Genomic DNA, 9,899 nt, shown 5'->3' with positions numbered 1-9,899 from the left:
GGGTCAGGCTGGGTGCGGTGTGTGGGTGGTAGTGAGGGTCAGGCTGGGTGCGGTGTGTGGGTGGTAGTGAGGGTTAGGCTGGGTGCGTTGTGTGGGTGGTAGTGAGGGTCAGGCTGGGTGCGTTGTGTGTGGGTGGTAGTGAGGGTCAGGCTTGGTGCGGTGAGTGGGTGGTAGTGAGGGTCAGGCTGGGGACGGTGTGTGAGTGGTAGTGAGGGTCAGGCTGGGTGCGGTGTATGGACGGCAGTGAGGGTCAGGCTGGGTGCGGTGTGTGGATGGCGGTGAGGGTCAGGCTGGGGGCGGTGTGTGAGTGGTAGTGAGGGTCAGGCTGGTGCGGTGTGTGGATGGCGGTGAGGGTCAGGCTGGGGACGGTGTGTGGGAGGCCGTGATTGTCAGGCTGGAGGCGGTGTGTGGGTCGTAGTGAGGGCCAGGCTGGGTGCGGTGTGGGCGTGGCGGTGAGGGTCAGGCTGGGTGCGGTGTGTGGGTGAGAGTGAGTCTCAGGCTGGGGGCGGTGTGTGGGTGGTAGTGAGGGTCAGGCTGGGGGCGGTGTGTGGGAGGCAGTCAAAGTCAGGTTGGGTGCGGTGTGTGGGTAGCAGTGAGGGTCAGGCTGGGTGCGGTGTGTGGACGGCAGTGAGGGTCAGGCTGCAGGCGGTGAGTGGGTGGTAGTGAGGGCCAGGTTGCGTGCGGTGAGTGGGTGGTAGTGAGGGTCAGGCTGGGTACGGTGTGTGGGTGGTAGTGAGGGTCAGGCTGCAGGCGGTGAGTGGGTGGTAGTGAGGGCCAGGTTGCGTGCGGTGAGTGGGTGGTAGTGAGGGTCAGGCTCGGTGCGGTGTGTGGATGGCGGTGAGGGTCAGGCTGGGTGTGGTGTGAGGTTGGTAGTGAGGGTCAGGCTGGGTGCAGTGAGTGGACGGCAATGAGGGTCAGGCTGGGGGCGGTGTGTGGGTGGTAGTGAGGGTCAGGCTGGGTGCGGTGTGTCGGTGGTAGTGAGGGTCAGGCTGGGTGCGGTGTGTGAGTGGTAGTGAGTGTCAGGCTGGGTGCGGTGTGTGGGCGGCAGTGTGTGTCAGGCTGGGTGCGTTGTGTGGGTGGTAGTGAGGGGCAGGCTGGGGGCGTTATGTGGGTGGTAGTGAGGGTCAGGCTGAGTGCGGTGTGTGGATGGCAGTGAGGGTCAGGCTGGGGGCAGTGTGTGGGTGGTAGCGAGGGTCAGGCTGGGTGCGGTCTGTGGGTGGTAGCGAGGGTCAGGCTGGGTGCATTGTGTGGGTGGTAGTGAGGGCCAGGCTGGGTGCGGTGTGTGGGTGGTAGTGAGGGTCAGGCTGGGTGCGGTGAGTGGACGGCAGTGAGTGTCAGGCTGGGTGCGGTGTGTGGGTGGTAGTGAGGGGCAGGCTGGGAGCGGTGTGTGTGTGGTAGTGAGGGTCAGGCTGGGTGCGGTGAGTGGATGGCAATGAGGGTCAGGCTGGGTGCGGTGTGTGGGTGGTAGTGAGGGTCAGGCTGGGAGCGGTGTGTGTGTGGTAGTGAGGGTCAGGCTGGGTGCGGTGAGTGGATGGCAATGAGGGTCAGGCTGGGTGCGGTGTGTGGGTGGTAGTGAGGGGCAGGCTCTGGGCAGTGGGTGGATGGTGGTGATGGTCACGCTGGGTGCGGTGAGTGGGTAGAAGTGGGGGTCAGTCAGGGTGCGGTCTGTGGGTGGTAGTGAGGGTCAGGCTGGGTGCGGTGTGTGAGTGGTAGTGAGGGTCAGGCTGGGTGCGGTGAGTGGACGGCAGTGAGGGTGAGGCTGGGGGCGGTGAGTGGACGGCAGTGAGGGTCAAGCTGGGTGCAGTGTGTAGGTGGTAGTGAGGGGCAGGCTGGGAGCAGTGTGTGTGTGGTAGCGACGGTCAGGCTGGGGGCGGTGTGTGGGTGGCAGTGAGGGTCAGGCTGGGGGCAGTGTGTGGATGGTAGTGAGGGTCAGGCTGGGTGCGGTGTGTGGGTGATAGTGAGGGTCAGGCTGGGTGCGGTGTGTGGGTGGTAGTGAGGGTCAGGCTGAGGGCGTTATGTTATTGCTGGTGAGGGTCAGGCTGGGGGCGTTGTGTGGGTGCTAGTGATGGTCAGGCTGGGTGCGGTGTGTGGGTGGTAGTGATGGTCAGGCTGGGTGCGGTGTGTGGATGGCATTGGTGGTCAGGCTGGGGGCAGTGGGTGGGTGGTGTTGAGGGTCAGGTTGGGTGCGTGTGTGGATGGCAGTGAGGGTCAGGCTGGGTGCGGTGTGTGGGTGGTAGTGAGGGTCAGGTTGGGTGCGGTGTGTGGGTGGTATTGATGGTCAGGTTGGGTGCGGTGTGTGGACGTCAGTGAGGGTCAGCTTGGGTGCGGTGTGTGTACAGCAGTGAGGGTCAGGCTGGGTGCGGTGTGTGGGTGGTAGTGAGGGTCAGGCTGGGTGCGGTGTGTGCGTGGCAGTGAGGGTCAGGCTGGGTGCGGTGTGTGGACGGCAGTGAGGGTCAGGCTGGTTGCGGTGTGTGGGTGGCGGTGAGGGTCAGGCTGTGGGCAGTATGTTAATGGTGGTGAGGGTCAGGCTGGTGGCGTTGTGTGGGTGGTAGTGAGGGTCAGGCTGGGGGCGGTGTGTTCATGGTAGTGAGGGTCAGGCTGGATGCGGTGTGTGGGTGGCAGTGAGGGTCAGGCTGGGGGTGGTGTGTGGGTGGTAGTGTGGGTCAGGCTGGGTGCGGTGTGTGGGTGGTAGTGAGGGTCAGGCTGGGTGCGGTGTGTGGGTGGTAGTGAGGGTCAGGCTGGGCGCTGTGTGTGGACTGCAGTGAGGGTCAGGCTGGGCGCTGTGTGTGGATGGCAGTGAGGGTCAGGCTGGGTGCGGTGTGTGGATGGCAGTGAGGGTCAGGCTGGGGGTGGTGTGTGGGTGGTAGAGAGGGTCAGGCTGGGTGCGGTGTGTGGACGGCAGTGAGGGTCAGGGTGGGTGGGTGTGTGGGTGGTAGTGAGGGTCAGGCTGGGTGCGGTGTGTGGGTGGCAGTGAGGGTCAGGCTGGGTGCGGTGTGTGGGTGGTAGTGAGGGTCAGGCTGGGTGCGGTGTGTGGGTGGCGGTGAGGGTCAGGCTGGGTGCGGTGTGTGGGTGGTAGTGAGGGTCAGGCTGGGTGCGGTGTGTGGGTGGCGGTGAGGGTCAGGCTGGGTGCGGTGTGTGGGTGGCAGTGAGGGTCAGGCTGGGGGCGGTGTGTGGGTGGCGGTGAGGGTCAGGCTGGGGGCAGTGTGTGGGTGGTAGTGAGGGTCAGGCTGGGGGCGGTGTGTGGGTGGTAGTGAGGGTCAGGCTGGCGGCGGTGTGTGGGCGGCAGTGAGGGTCAGGCTGGGGGCGTTTTGTGTGTGGTAGTGAGGGTCAGGCTGGGTGCGGTGTGTGGGTGGTAGTGAGGGTCAGGCTGGGGGCGGTGTGTGGGCGGCAGTGAGGGTCAGGATGGGGGCGTTTTGTGTGTGGTAGTGAGGGTCAGGCTGGGTGCGGAGTGTGGGTGGTAGTGAGGGTCAGGCTGGGGGCGGTGTGTGGGCGGCAGTGAGGGTCAGGCTGGGTACGGTGTGTGGGTGGTAGTGAGAGTCAGGCTGGGGGCGGTGTGTGGGTGGTAGTGAGGGTCAGGCTGGGTACGGTGTGTGGGTGGTAGTGAGGGTCAGGCTGCAGGCGGTGAGTGGGTGGTAGTGAGGGTCAGGCTGGGTGCGGTGTGTGGGTGGTAGTGAGGGTCAGGCTGGGGGCGGTGTGTGCGTGGCAGTGAGGGTCAGGCTGGGGGCGGTGTGTGGGCGGCAGTGAGGGTCAGGCTGGGTGCGGAGTGTGGGTGGTAGTGAGGGTCAGGCTGGGTGCAGTGCGTGTGTGGTAGTGGGGGTCAGGCTGGGTGCGTTGTGTGGGTGGTGGTGAGAGTCAGGCTGGGGGCGGTGTGTGGGTGGTCGTGAGGGTCAGGCTGGGGGTGGTGAGTGGGTGGTAGTGAAGGTCAGGCTGGGGGCAGTGTGTGGGTGGTAGTGAAGGTCAGGCTGGGTGCGGTGTGTGGATGGCAGTGGATGGAGGATGATCACTTTCTTTAATATTGTTGGGGGCTGCACTGATGCAGGCAAGTGGGGAATGTTCCAACACAATCCTGATGTGTACCTTATAAAGAGCAAACAGACATTGGGGAATCAGGGGTTTGGGGAAACTGAGCAGAGGAAATTGTGGCTGCACTGTGACAGAGGGGTTTAGAAATGTTACAGGTTATAATAATAAACCTTTCACCCATTGGCTCATTATACAAGGATTACAGGACACACATTGAATGTTTGGGAAAATCTATTGAGAGAATGGGATGATTCAAAGGAGAACTTTTATGCAGTAAATGGGAATGAGCTGGAACACAATCCTCACACACAATGTGAATATCCAGCTCCTGATGAATTGAGTAATTCTGTCAGGGTTTGGCATTACAGTTACTGAGATTCCCATCTGAATGTCCACCTGTAGTATCCTGTAATACAAGTTTATAAAATCCATCACTGTCAGTTCAGGTTAGAAACTCGCACCACCCCCTCCTCCTGGCCCAGGATGACTGGACACATTACCCCTTGTGGAGGGCAGCAGTCAGTTCAGGGGGAAATCTATGTGGGTTTCTAGGAGTTTCCAACTTGGGACTTCATGTGACTGAACAGGGCAGATCTTTGACACATGGGACAGAATGTTCCAAGAGTCAGTGAGATGTGGAGAGCAGGATTTGCTGCTTCTTTTTTAACTTCTGTGCTGCCGCTGTGCCTCATCAATAAGACATGGGGGGTGAAAGGCTCATGCAGCTCGATGGGCAAGTGGCCTCCATTCTGACCAATGGGCAGCAAGTTCCTCCTAGTCCTCCCATAGAGCAACACTGCACGCTTCCCACTGCCCAGGACAACCAGTTAACGTTTAGAAGAATTGGGTGGAATCTGTCAGAAAAGGCATAACTGTAAAGTTCTAAGAGGATTGGTAAGTGTGAGAGATGCACAGGAGACGGGGGCAACAAGTTGCCAGATGGAGTATAATTTGGGAAAATGGGAAGTTGGTCATTTTGGAGGGGATAGTAAGAGAACAGAGTGCTATTGACATGGTGGGAACTGTAGAAAGCTGCACCACAAAGGGACCAGGGGGGTCATTGTGCAGGAAACACAGAAAGCCAGCAGATTCTGGGTCAGTCAAGGAATCAAGGGCTCTGTTTCAGATTCATCAAGTTTAAGGCAACACCGACACGGGTAAGGGGTTTCAGTAGCAATGGGACTGGGGTGAGGTGGAGACAAGCAACATTTTAAAGATTGGAATTTCTGGTGTTTGTTATTGTGTAGAATCTGATCAGAAGGTCACCTTGGGGTTACAGATATAACAGCAATGTTGTAAAGAGTGTAGTTCTACCTCAGACTGCACCCAGCGAGAGGGAGGGGCTCAGCAGTAAGGGAAAGTAATTTCTAATAGCATCTGAAGGCAACGGGTTTAACCATTACAATGTTTCATTGGAGAAAATGCAGCCAATCGAGTAGTGGGAATGTGGTCAGCAGTTTGATAACTGAATAACAGTGGAATAATGGAGAGGGATGATGGGGAGGGAGAGCTGGGCATTGTCAGTGTACATGTGAAACCTAACACGGTGCTTTTGGATGATATCACCTCCTGGCAGTGTGTCGGTGAGAAAAAGGAGGGGCCCAGGATAGATCCTTAGATTCCCTACAGTGTGGAAACAGTCCCTTCAGCCCAACATGTCCACACTGACCCTCCGAAGAGGAACCCACCCAGACACATTCCCCTACATTTACCCCTGATTAATGCACCTAACATGACAGGCAATTTAGCATGGCCATTTCACCTAACCTGCACATCTTTGGTCTGTGGGAAGAAACCGGAGCACCCGGAGGAAACCCACGCAGACACACAGGGAGGATGTGCAAACTCCACACACACAGTTGCCCGAGTCTGGAATCGAACCTTGGTCCCTGGTGCTGTGAGGCAGCAGTGCTCACCACTGAGCCACCGTGCTGGCCAACCCTTGAGGGACACCACATACAGGGATTTCAGAAAGGAAATCAGAGAGGGTATCACAGCTACAGAAGTTACTGTTGTCGAGGAGGGTCTGCCTACTGAGTCAGTATGGGTGGAAATTAGGAACGGTAAGGGAGCAGTTACCTCATTGGGCCCCCCCCCCCAACAGCAGCAGGGAGACTGAGGAAAGCATAGATCGGCAGATTTTGGAAAAGTGTGAATGGAGTACGGTTGTTGTAATGGGTGACTTTAACTTTCCCAATATTGATTGGAACATCCTTCGAGCAGATGGTTTGGAAGGAGCTCTTTTTGTAAGGTGTGTTCAGGAGGGTTTCCTAACTCAGTACATTAAAGCGGCCGAGGCGGGGAGAGGCCATTGGTGGGCCGACGAGGGGAGAGGGGATTTGGTGCTCGGCAATGAGCCTGGGCAGGTGTCAGATCTTGTGGTGGGAGAGCATTTTGGTGATAGTGACCACAACTGCCTCGCATTGTACATAGCTATGGAGAAGGAGAGAAGCATGTACAATGGGAGGGTATTTAATTGGGGAAAAGGATACTATGATACTATCAGACGTGGGTTAGGAAGCATGGACTGGGAGCAATTGTTCCATAGAAAGGGCACTATAGACATGTGGAGACGGTTTAAGGAACAGTTGTTGCGACTGATGCATAAATATGTTCCTCTGAGATAGGCAAGAAGGGGTAAGATAAAGGAACCTTGGATGACGAGAGCGGAGGAGCTTCTCATCAAAATAAAGAAGGCCACTTACGTAAGGTGGAGGAAGCTAAGGTCTTGCTCAGCTCTAGAGGATTACAGGCAGGCGGGGAAGGAGCTCAAAAATGGTCTGAGGAGAGCCAGGAGGGAGCACAAGAAAGGCTTGGCAGGAAGGATTAGGGAGAATCCAAAGGCATTTTACACGTATGTGAGGAATAAGAGAATGATCAAATAAGGAGGAGAACCGATCAGGGATAGCATAGGGAACTTGTGTGTAGAGTCTGAGGGGGTACGGGGAGCCCTAAATGGGTTTTTTGCTTCTGTCTTTACTAAAGAAAAGGACCTTGTAGTGAATGAAACCATTGAGGAGCAGGTAAGCATGCTGGATCAGATAGAGATTGAGGAAGCTGATGTGCTGAAATTTTTGACGAATGTTAAGATTGACAAGTCTCCAGGGCCAGACCAGATTTGTCCTCGGCTGCTTTAGGAAGAGAGAAATGTGACGGCTTCGCCGCTTGCGAAGATCTTTGCATCCTCGCTCTCCACTGGAGTCGTACCTGAGGACTGGAGGGAGGCAAATGTAATTCCTCTCTTCAACAAAGGAAATAGGGAAATCCCCAGCAATTACAGACCAGTCAGTCTCACGTCTGTCGTCTGCAAGGTGTTAGAAAGGATTCTGAGGGATAGGATATATGACCCTCTGGAAGAGCGTGGTTTGATTAAATGCAGTCAGCACGGCTTTGTGAGGGGCAGGTCATGCCTCACAAATCTTATTGAGTTCTTTGAGGATGTTACTAGACAAGTTGATGAGGGTCGAGCGGTGGATGCTGTGTATCTGGACTTCAATAAGGCATTTGATAAGGTTCCCCATGGTAGGCTCATTCAGAAGGTCAGGAGGAATGGGATACAGGGAAATGTAACTGTCTGGATACAGAATTAGCCGGTCGACAGAAGACGGCGAGTGGTAGTGGAAGGAAAGTATTCTGCCTGGAAGTCAGTGGTGAGTGGTGGGCTCTGTCCTTGGGCCTCTACTCATTTTTTACTTTGATTAATGACTTGGATGAGGGGATTGAAGGATGGGTCAGCAAGTTTGCAGACAACACAAAGGTTGGAGGTGTCGTTGACAGTGTAGAGGGCTGTTGTAGGCTGCAGCGGGACATTGACAGGATGCAGAGATGGGCTGAGAGGTGGCAGATGGAGTTCAACCTGGATAAATGTGAGGTGATGCATTTTGGAAAGTCGAATTTGAAAGCTGAGTACAGGATTAAGGCAGTGTGAAGGAACAGAGAGATCTTGGTGTGCACGTACATAGATCCCTTAAAATGGCCACCCAGGTGGGCAGGGTTGTGAAGAAAGCATTTCGTGTTTTGGCTTTCATTAACAGGGGGATTGAGTTTAAGAGCCGTGAGATATTGTTGCAGCTCCACAAAACGTTGGTTCGAACGCACTTGGAATACTGTGTCCAGTTCTGGTCACGCTATTATCGGAAAGATGTGGATGCTTTGGAGAGGGTTCAGAGGAGGTTTACCAGGATGCTGCCTGGAATAGGTGGCTTATCTAACGAAGAGAGGTTGACTGATGTCGGACATTTTTCATTGGAAAAAAGAAGATAGTGAGGGGACCTAATTGAGTTATACAAGATAATGAGAGGCATAGATAGAGTCGATAGCCAGAGACTATATCACAGTGCAGAAATGGCTAACACGAAGGGTCATAGTTTTAAGCTGGTTGGAGGAAAGTATAGAGGGGATGTCAGAGGTGGGTTCTTTACACAGAGAGTTCTGCGAGCATGGAATGCGTTGCCAGCAGCAGTTGTGGAAGCGAAGTTGGGAACATTTAAGAGACTGCTGGATCTGTATATGGTCACAGACATTTGAGGGTCCGTACATTAGGTTTACCTTACATGAGGATCAATGCTCAGCACAACATCGTGGACTGAAGGGCCTGTTCTGTGCTGTACTGTTCTATGTTCTATGATCTATGAAGTGTATCTGTACCTTGCGACCCTCTGCACCCTGTACTGACAGATAGTGCTCCCTCAATACCTTAGAAACCATCCCCTCAGTAAGTTTATCCCCAGATCACCTCGAGAAAACATCATACCCTCAACATCTCAGAAAGTAAACCTGTTACCCCCTTGGACCTTGATCATTCCCAAACCTGTTCTCACTGCGATGACCCACAGCCTCCCCGCACGGCCCAGAACATTATTTGAGTCTCTGGATTGATCATTCGGCCCATCAGGTTCACACTGACCCTCGTCAGAGCATCCTATTCCCCCCCCCACCCCCACCGCATCCCCCTACCGCCCGCCCCATCCCAGGAACCCTTCATTCCTCGGGCTAATCCACCTACGCTGCACATCTTTGGACAGTGACACGGGGAGAATGTGCCAACTCCACACAGACAGTCGCCCGAGGCTGGGATCGAACCCGGGTGGGGTGAGGCAACACTGAGCCCCCCTGACAATCCCACCATCTCCTCCACATTGGTGACCGTTTGATGTGTATACCCGGGGAGTATCTAACTTGTCTCGTGTTTATTTAAGAAAGATTATAGATAAGGGCAATGTCTCCACCAGCTCAAGATGCTTGATCCCCCTTGAAAAAATATTTATATCAATTTCAAAAAGAGACTTTATTCACAAAAAAACTCTCCGTACAAACACAGTCACTAAAGTTCGGTTCTGTACAGTGTTTACAACAAGTCTTTGCAATGACATATACACTCCCCTTGGCTGATTAACTGAAATGTTAGGCCTGAGCTGTTCCTTCTGAATTAACATCACAAAGTTACATTGATAAGGATCTTTGTGAAGTGCCTGGGTTCTGTATCTGTTCTCCCATGTAGCCCGCCCTCCGAATACAACACCTTATAAAGCTTTAAACCTGTTTGTCAACTTTCAGCAGAAGCAGCCTCAGGGCATTGAGCACAGACTGAATGACTCAGTGACGCTTGGATCAGGTCAGATCAAATTCTCAAGCAAACAGATGGCTGGGGATATTCAGTAACAACGGTGAGGAGAGAGAGGAACAATTCACATTTCAAGGGACCCTTCCTCAAAACGGTCTGTTCTGAAGGAACTTTCCCGCAGAAATCACTGGATTGAAAGGTAAACTCTGTCTGTCTCTTTCTCCCTCTCCCTTCAGAGATGCTGCCGGACATGCTGAGCTTCTTCAGCAATCTCTGTATTGATGTTTCAGGTCCCCAGTGCATCCGTACAGAT

General features: G+C 54.7%; 1 long non-coding RNA gene across 1 annotated transcript; it reads left to right on the top strand.

The window, feature by feature from the left end:
- The first annotated feature begins 4,901 nt into the window (after window positions 1-4,901).
- On the top strand, window positions 4,902-9,898 carry LOC132813163 (uncharacterized). Its single transcript, XR_009643966.1, has 3 exons — window positions 4,902-4,917; window positions 9,580-9,785; window positions 9,877-9,898. It is a non-coding gene; the product is annotated as an uncharacterized LOC132813163 (long non-coding RNA).
- The last annotated feature ends 1 nt before the right edge of the window (window position 9,899 follows it).

The sequence above is a fragment of the Hemiscyllium ocellatum genome, unplaced genomic scaffold (assembly GCF_020745735.1).
Source record: "Hemiscyllium ocellatum isolate sHemOce1 unplaced genomic scaffold, sHemOce1.pat.X.cur. scaffold_3400_pat_ctg1, whole genome shotgun sequence".
NCBI classification, from domain to species: Eukaryota; Metazoa; Chordata; class Chondrichthyes; order Orectolobiformes; family Hemiscylliidae; genus Hemiscyllium; species Hemiscyllium ocellatum.
The sequence above is the reverse complement of the archived record's forward strand: the minus strand, read 5'-3'. Positions and strand labels throughout refer to the sequence as shown.